Genomic DNA, 9,581 nt, shown 5'->3' with positions numbered 1-9,581 from the left:
ATATTAATTTTTTTCTTAGTTTATTAAACAAAAAATTACCTTTGAGCACCTGTGGCATTCCTCAAAAAAAAATTCTCCATATTCTCTAACTGACTTCTTTAGCACTCGTACAACTAGAAAATGTCTCCGCTCCAGGCTTAAAACTGATTTCAGTCCAAATACAAACCGTATTTGTGACTCGGTTTGGGGGGCTCCCGTTCATCTGGAGACCCTGTAGCTCCACACCTGGTAAAGCCTGCAGAGCGGCTGCTGCAGTATCTGCCGTCACCGATTCAATCTCACATTTTCATTTCGCTACTTAATCATCGGCTCAACTCTCTGGGACCTTTTGAGAGCAAATAGATGTAATCTACCACATAATAACTTAATGATGTCAATTTTATTTTACAGTCCCACATTTCACATGCATACTAAGGACCTTGTTAAGATTCTTACCAAAAAGCCGCAATTAATAACTTTATTTGCAAAATGAGGAATTGTCTTATCTCTAAATTACTCTTCAAGGTATTACACCAGATTTAGGATTCCAGCTCTAATTTGACGCCAGTCTTTTAACGGCGTCTGCGCCCACATTACTGTCTTCATTAAGTGCCAACCCCATCAGAGACCGCGGGTTTTCATTACCGTAGACTCCACACAATCAAGACCCCTTTGAAAATTATCCCCCTTGTACTGTGTGCTCAGGGCGGGCAGAGAGGAGGGGATCTTTACTCAAACTGCACACGTTTTGAGTCATTTCATTGACAAATTGCCGTTAAATGCACTCTGACCACACGCGGCCGCAGTGAGGGAACTGAGCAAAAGGTCAAGTTCAGTGGAAAATAGCACTAAAAGGCGATTAGATGAGCCCCTAACTGCCCTACTTAAATAATATTGACGGCTATCGCTCACAGTGCGGTGCAAAAGGCTGACGACAACGGCGGCAAAGAGACGTGGGTTTAAAAAAAGAAAAATACAGACAGATGCCATGCCTCTGTGTTATGAGGATTTGGCTCGTTTAGCCGCCAGACTTATGAAAACATTTAATCTGCGAGCAGAAAGGATAATTGGAGACAATGAATATGTCCCCTGCTAATTGTTTGTGCTTTGGACAGCGTGAAACCATTAACAAACACTACTCAGAGCCATCAATTTGTCTTCCTTCATGACAGGAGAATTAAATACGACCTCATCGCTTTGCTAAAAGTCAATGAATAAAAATGCATCGGGGGTGGAGGGGAGGGCCGAATACATCAAATAGTACTGGAACAACACGGTGCACCGCAAAAACATTCATACCCTTTGAAACTTTCCACGTTCTGTCATGCTGGATCACACGCCTGGGTGCATTTTAAAGGGGCAAGATATTCAGTGTTTTTGCATGATGGTGTATATATCAAAAGAAATTTGACTTTGTAATTTAATGCCTCTGTCTCTTTAAAGACACCCGCGTCTTCTGAAACTTTTCAAACGCCTTCGGGAAGTTATCACAACATCGCTCCTCTGCTAAACCTTTTGCAAAGTTTTTACCAGCGTTGCATTGATAAGTAGCTTGCATAATGAGTTCAATAGATGCGCAGCTCCACCAGGTGTTTGCTAGTTGCTGCTGGCTAGTCTGAAGGAGCTGAGAGGGGGAGTTGCAGGGTAGGGCTACTCTTGATGTTACATAATATTGTGGTAGAGCAGCAGAGTAGTACTTTAGTGTAAGGTATTAAAAAAGGTTACATGCCTTTCAAAAAATGTTGACACATAAAAAGTCAAACATTTGTGCTGCATAAACAGACAAGCATGCAAACCAAAGTACAATATACTAAAGTACAATATATTGAAATAAACAACTTGAGAAAACAGTCGCAGTCACTCCTTTCAGTTCTGTTGTGGTGTCTCAACGTCACAAAAGAGCAGTAGACAACAAATTGATGTCGTTTTCCTTCTCACAATCACACACCAAACGTGGATGTCCCACAAAATCCCAGTGAAATAAATAGAAGTTTGCTATCATATTCCAGCGAAATGCAAAAAAAATGTTTAAGGGGTGTGAATACCTGTTTTGCACTTCACTGTAAAAACATCCTCCTCTGCTCTTTACCATGTGGGGCTGAGGATTTAAATTTTAAAGACCACTGCAGGGATGCGAGCTCTTTAAGCCAGCTCAGATTTAAGAGTGAAGGCCACAGGGGGCCAGATAGTAGATCATGAATGGTTCCACTGTGTCTAGCTCTGAAGCTGGACCCGCGTGCACACACGCACGCACACCCCCACACACACACACGCACGCACATACCCACACACACACACTGGCACCCACCGCACACTCCACTGGTTCAATCTTTTCATTGCCCTGGTGTCACTATGGAAACCCTCTCCTCCCTTCCTACCCCCCTTTCCGTCATACCGTCACTCCCACAAACTGTCCCTGCCTCAGTAACCCTCTGGGCTGTGAGGAACCGATACTTAAGGGAACGGATGGCCGGGTTGGCTGATCGAAGGGTGTTGGGAGGGTATTAAAAGGTTTTAGACATGTGCGCCCACCTCATCCGTCCTTCCACACCTGAGTGAAGGCGTTAGTTTTGAGAGGGTGCCGAGTGAAAACAGGCCGACGAATCAGCCAGGAAGGCATTCTGGCGGAGGCACCTTTGGGAGGACAGGCCGTGATTAAGCAGCAGTTTATCACAAGCCGCGGTGTAAATACCACATGTATCACATTCGCAGCCTCCCAACAAGCTCTGGGACAAAGGGATCATTCTGTTAGCCTGGTGATCTCACTGCCGAGCTATCTCACGCTCTCCGTTATAGTGCTGTGGACTGAATCAGAGCGTTGCCAGCTCCTCTTTCTTTCCTTTTTCCTTTTATCACTTTTTCACTTCCCCGGTAATAAAAAAAATCAAGAGTCGGAATTCCCTTTGTTACACTACCTGATAAGTGATCTCTGTTTTCACCATTGCTTCCCAGCCTCTCGGTGAGACGGTGCTGCTGATGCAGGGAGAGATATGTGACTGACTGAAGATGGGAAGAAAGAATGATACACTGCAAAAAAAATAAAAAGGAATTGTGGAGAGCATCAAATATTATGCTCTGTTTCAATTATTTAAATTTCAATTAGATTAGTTTGTGAATTCAGTATTCAGTTATGTTTACACGGGTTTCAGACGCGAGGAAACGAAGGGGATTTTGTCACGTCTTTGATGTGTGTCGCTGCTCAGGAGACGTCACAGGCGGACAGCGTGGAAGCAGGGGGAGATTGTCCCGTCAGACCGTCACTTCCCGAAACCACACACACAAAATGATCTCATAAAAGCACATGCGGGATCAGTTCAACCCTGCCAGACCGCGCACAGGGCAAAATTTGCATGTTATCTTCCAAGAACGCGGCAGAGTTAAAAGTATTACGCTAATTGGTCTTTTGTAACTGAATGAAGTTCACCAAGCTCACTTTATTTATGTTTGTTTATCATGGCAATTGAATAAACTTCACAAATTTGATTACTTGAGACCAATTAATGCAGTTTGGTTTTTCTTATGTTGGAGCTGTATTCTCTCTATCAGTGTATACTGGGATCAAAGGTGACGTATTCACAGTGTTTGGCTGAGTCAAGACAAGGTATTATACGTTTGCTTTGATGTCACCATCTTATTGTAATATTTTTTATTTAAAAACAGAATTAAAACATTTCTTTGAACCAACTTAAAAAAACATCACTCAAGTAATAAATCTGAGTTTATTATTATCCAAATCAGAATTATAGTTTGAGGAAAAACCAATAAAATTAGCTGCAACAAATTAAGTTTTTTTTAAAGTTGATTCAAAGAAACATTTATTTTTAGTGTATTCACAAGCGTCTGCAAGACTTTTAATATATTATTAATATATTAAAAGTTGTGGCAGTTAATCAGATTAATTGTTTGTATGTCACAATAAAGATCTTTTGCAACCAGACTTATTTGGTGATCAAATGAAAAGTGTGTAGATATGCAGTGCTGGAGCGTTATTTTTTTAGACTTTCACACCATAGGAAGAAAAGGCAGATAGTAGAACATTATTTACTTTGCTTACTAACAGATAATAGAAAGGTTGATATGCTGTGGGTAAAAGTTAAGAGACTGTCAATTCTTTATTTTCTTTAGTCATGGAGAACAAACTTGATGACCAAAATGACATTTTTATTCAATGAAACGGGGGGGGGAACATAAAGCAAAAGTAAACTAACTAACGACTTTGGCCGCATAGGTACATTTGAAAAGGTTGTTGGAGTTGAACCAGTAGTTTTTTTTGCTGAATTTCCTTCTTAGAATCAGCGGTTCAACTCTACCCTACTAAAAAACAGTTACAGAAACCATACTGGTGAAATTGCAACAGATTTTTAGTTTTTTTTCAGTGTAAGGGCGAGGAGGAGCGATAGGGAGAACCCCGGATCCACAAGGGGGACGGAAGGAAGCATAGAATGAGATGATGGGGAGGGTCAGATAACGGAGGCGAGGGAAGGACGGAGAGGGAGACAGGATGATGGCAATGGAGGTGAAGCGGGGGGTGATAAAGACAGAGAGGGGAGGTAAGAAGTCCCTCCTCCAATCTGATGTTGAACAGGGCTAGTAGCAGAGCACACATTCCATTAGGCAGTAAATATTGACTCAGCAGCGAACAACTGGTTTCTATTGCATAGCAAACAAAGCTATTGTGTGCCTGGCAGCCCTGAAAAGCCTCTGTTTGCACATCACGCTCACAGCTGATAAGTAGGCAGCCTCATTCACTGTGGGGGTCTTATACATCTTCCTTTTACCTCTGAGTTTTTCTATTTTTTTCCTTCTTTTTTCTTCCTCTTCACCTCTCCTCCTCCTTCTCCTCCTTTTCATCTCTCTCTCTTTCTCTCTCTACGTTTCTATATCTATCTCCCGTCGTTGGCCTGAAGCCACTGGGCCAGCAACCTTGACTGTAATCCCTCTACACGCCGCGTTTTCAAGTAGCAGCTGAGTGTGCGACTGAATTAATCGCGGGCGTTCCCGTTTCAAACAATGAGGGGCCAGACGGGTAGCACGGCAACAACCGCTGGCCCGGAGGAGTCGCCCGCTCCCAGCTCATCAGCGTTTATGAAATCGCGACCCATCAGGAGGCGCGGCGGCCGCGGTGTTTACCTTGATGACTGCGGCGCAGGGCAGGGCGTGTTTGTCTGCAGATTACGCTCTACATTTACATGCTGACCTCTGAACCCGGCGCAGCGGCTCTGTGAGGAGCGGTTTCTTTGGACCGTAACTGGGTGTCCGCGCCCGCTTGCACATTTGTTTCGTTGGAGATTGCGCACACTCCTTGCCGTTGCATCATGGGGGCTGACTCATAGTTTTTAAAGGATTGGGCAAGGTTACTGTTGTGCTATTGTGTTGTGATTGCAGGTGTGTTCAGCATGGGCTTAACGAGGGAGGGATTTTACTGCAACCCGCAAGAGAGAAGAGAGAGATAAACTGAAGTGGGTGTGAACTGAAATGTAGGTGGAAGCTGAGCCAAGCAAATTTTAGACATAAACTATTTGTTAGATTGCGATTTGAATGGCTTTTCCTTGATAATAATAATAATAATAATAAGAATAAGAATACATTTTATTTGTATGGCACTTTACAAGAATCAAGTACATTTACAAACATCAAACAAAATCGTAAAATGTGAACACTCATGTACATACCACATCAAAAAATAACCAAAAATAAAAATTCATAAACCTTAATTGTGTTTCATAGCTAATGAAACATGTTTATAACCTCATCAAAATACTGCGTAACATCACAGTTTTAGAAAATACTATTTATAGATTTATGTAACTAATGCTCCAGCATTACCTTTCACAATTTGATCTCCAGCTAAGCCATCCAGCCACGGTGCGTCACTGTATAAGAACTAATGTAAGTGCTGGTCAAATGTTGCAGCAACGACCCAATAATAGGATTACTTCATCTTATTATGCTACGCTAAACAGATTCTCTGTCTGCGCTGATGAAGATTAACTCACCTCAGCATGCCGACTGCCTCCAAGAGCTCCAACTGATGGAAGAGGCATCGCATACACTCAAAACACTTACCTTCCATGTACATCTTTTTTTTTCTTTGTTTAATCAAAAATAAATGTTAAAAGATGGATATTTTTAGCCCTTAGGTCTTGTTGAAATTTAGTCTAGATAAAAGCAACACAAGCCCATTTGATGAATGATGTGTAATTGAATCTACTTTTGTGTTTAGTATCAATTTTGTCTGTACATAAGTCATTTCTTTACTTTATTATTTTGGAGTATTACGCATTGCAAGTATATTTTTACACTGCCATGTCTCCAGTTTGAGGGCTGAACAACCTTCAAATGGTAGACGGCTTCATTTCGTAACGTTGAAAAATTAGAAAAAAAAAATTCCAGAACATCTTAAGTACAATGTGATTACGTCTCTGCATGAAGCTGGTCACATCTTGTGCAAATATGTTTGCATTGAGTCATACATTTTTGTATTGAGATTGGTTGCTTCAGGACGATCCTGCAGAGTACAAATGTGCCTTCATTGAGAAAACATGGTGTCATCAACAATTGCAAAAGTGTGCTTGGCTCCTTGTCAAGAATGTTCCATTCTATTCCAGCCCTGGGAGCGTGCCAACCGCTGTGCTCTCAAAGTACACATCGAGTTCAAACCGCAGCTGAAATACCTCCTAAATTAGAAATTGTCTGCTTCAACGTACCAAACAGATCATTAGAGTAACCTGTAAATAAATCAGCGAAGCAGGAAACAGACCTCCGCTGATTTTCCAGACGGCTGAATGTTACCAATGCAAACAGTTAATTGGCGAGGACTCGAGCGGAGGCGTCGCCCTACGTGGGCGTCGCTGGAAATGTTGCAGATAGAGGATGTTGCAACTTGGCACTACGAGTCATAAGTCCCAGCCAGCCAGGAACAAACTGTACATAGGTGTGCCAATTATGATGAAACTGGTAATTGCTTCATGTGGGATTGTTCAGAGGTTTAAGGACAGGTGCTCAAGTTTTACAGTATGTACCCAGTGGAAGTCAGAAAAACTGAGAATTCCCTTTCAAAGGAAAAGCCTTGGATTTCTATGTACAGAGAGAGAAACACCATAAACATGAAAAATATGGCTCACGTGTTTATAAATTACTTAAGTTTTAATCTGTGTATTGAAGGATTGTTGGTGATAGCCGCTATCGTAAAAACTTGACTTGCCTTATTTCAGGTAAGGGAGGTTTCCTACCTGAAATAATGACCGTCTTGCACATGCACTGATGTTGCACTGTCGGCGTGTCCAATTGTGTAACAGAATCCTGCATGTGTGTTAACATGGTTCAGGTCACCTGAACGTAAAAGACTGTGCTGTAACTTTACAGCTCGACATGAAAAACCTGACCAGCAGTCACTTGTAATTTTGCATACTCCAAAAAGAAAAAAAACACAACACCCCCTTCCCCCCCCCCCCCCCACACACACAACCCCTGACGCCTCATTCAAGACTGACTGTTTGCCTGCCAAAGTGGCACCTACTTTAAAGAACCCCTACGAGGTCCTGTGTGGTCGCTAGGTGTAAGGCGGCGCTTTATAATTACACCGCTTTTGTCACTGTGTGATACTCCGACAGATGTTCGGAGAGGAAGTGCCCCGGAAGGCGCAGCGCTGTTTATCACAATCTGCCGCGAGTCCTGTAATACCAGGCACAGATTGAAGACTTTAATACTGCTCCTCCACAGCAAAGAAAAACGGCAGTAAAAATGAAAGCCAACCCATCAAAGTACAATATGTCCAGGCGACAGCTTTGCAGAATGCTTCGCCTCTTCCTCTACCCTCCCCTCCCTCTCTCCTCTATGTCTTACTCTTACTCCTCTCTTCTCCTCATCTGTTTCCCTCCTTTGTCACCGTCTCTCTCGGCTCTTTCCTTCCCGTTGGACCGCCGCCTCCAGTCGCCTGCAAGCGGATGATCTCCTTGATAAGAAGGGTTTCACCATGACCAGGACCCCTTCGGAGTCAAGCAATGCCAAAGTCTGTGTAACTTTGCCAAGGTATTCTTGGACCTTTGGTCCTAGAGATCCTGAGAGAGACGGATGAAAAACAATCAGGATGGGGGCAACAGAGCAATCTTCACTTTTAATTTATTTATGAGGCAGTGTTTTGGGTGCTCAGTTGAAGTATGAAATGGTGACACACAGGATGTGACTAATTTGTAAGCACTGTTAGAATACCTCAAATGCTCAGTTGAGTGCCTGATGACCTGAATAGGTATCTGTTGGAAAGTCTTTGTTTTCACGTACAACAGGAAGTAGTTCTTGAGTTGTGTCCCTGTTGCGTTGAGTTTGCTATTACTAACAGCAAACTCTATTAACCCTCCCGCGGCCTTAGCAACGGGGGGTTGTCCCATCAGACTGTCAGTTCCCGAAACCACACACACACACAAAAAAACCTGGTAAGAGCGCACGCTGGGTCAGTGTGACCCACACACAGCATACTGTCTCTTAAGGCTGCTGGAGAGTTAAAGATGTTGCTGTTAGATCATTTCTGTTGGAACACAGTGATAAGTGCATCAGATAAACATTTTTTAAATTTAAGGTAGTTTAACTACCTTACTGAAAAGGATTTCGGGAATTGTTGATTTGTGACACCCAATGGCTTCCTGACCTGAAGTTTGGTAACGTCAGCTCTAGAACACAATTTGTGATTCTGAAATTTTTTTTAAATTTCTGGTAGCAATTAGTTAGGGTTTTTAATTCACCTCAAAATTATACTAAGCTAAGGGCTGATGTGAGTTGTGTTTCACTGAAATCTCTGGAGACGAGTTCTTTTTTCTTTCTTTTTGTAAAGCACAGCCAGTGGAGCGTCATTTGAATAATGTTTCAGCGAGCGTCTCCGCTCCTCCATCCCCCTACATCGCTCTCCCATCGGTTCATCCTCACGTCCCACCCGGGGAGGAATCTGTTACGATTTACTACAACGCACACACAACCCACACTTATGTCATCCTCATGGACGCGCACACATTCCCACATAAACCAGAGATCACCATAATGCCTAGCAAGTTGAGGGAAAGTAGATTTTTTTTCTTTTTTTACTGGGGTGGATTTCAAAGGGAACATCGATTGAATCCCCCCCCTTGTTTCCCTCTGTGATATAGTGTGTCCTAATATAGTGCATCTGGAATGAAAATGGATGGTCTTGCATGGAAAAAGATTATTTCAAAGGCCACTGCTGCTATTTTGTCTGAATATCAATGTTACTCCCAGATTTTGATCCCATACAGCACAACCGCATGGGTTTGATATCAGAGAACAAAGGTTATAGCTCAAGGCGAGGTTTGATGCGAGCCTGTAATCCCATGCGCATGCAAGGGGACATCTATCCACAAGACGTGCTGCGACTACTCTCGGCTTTTGCACAGCTTGAAGTTCTTTCCCCCCTTTTTTTCCCATTTCATCTGTTTTAGCATGTTATGGCAGAAAAAAAAAATTCCTCTTAGTTATTAACCAGTGGATTGGTGCCGCTGGTTCCCTAAGCCCAAATGTCTGGGTAAAAATAACTACACTTCATACTTAATGTAGTCACATAAGATCAAATCCTCATTAATTAGAAAAAAAAATGC

Source organism: Poecilia reticulata, linkage group LG20 (assembly GCF_000633615.1).
Source record: "Poecilia reticulata strain Guanapo linkage group LG20, Guppy_female_1.0+MT, whole genome shotgun sequence".
Lineage (NCBI taxonomy): Eukaryota > Metazoa > Chordata > Actinopteri > Cyprinodontiformes > Poeciliidae > Poecilia > Poecilia reticulata.
This window is presented reverse-complemented; position numbering follows the sequence as displayed.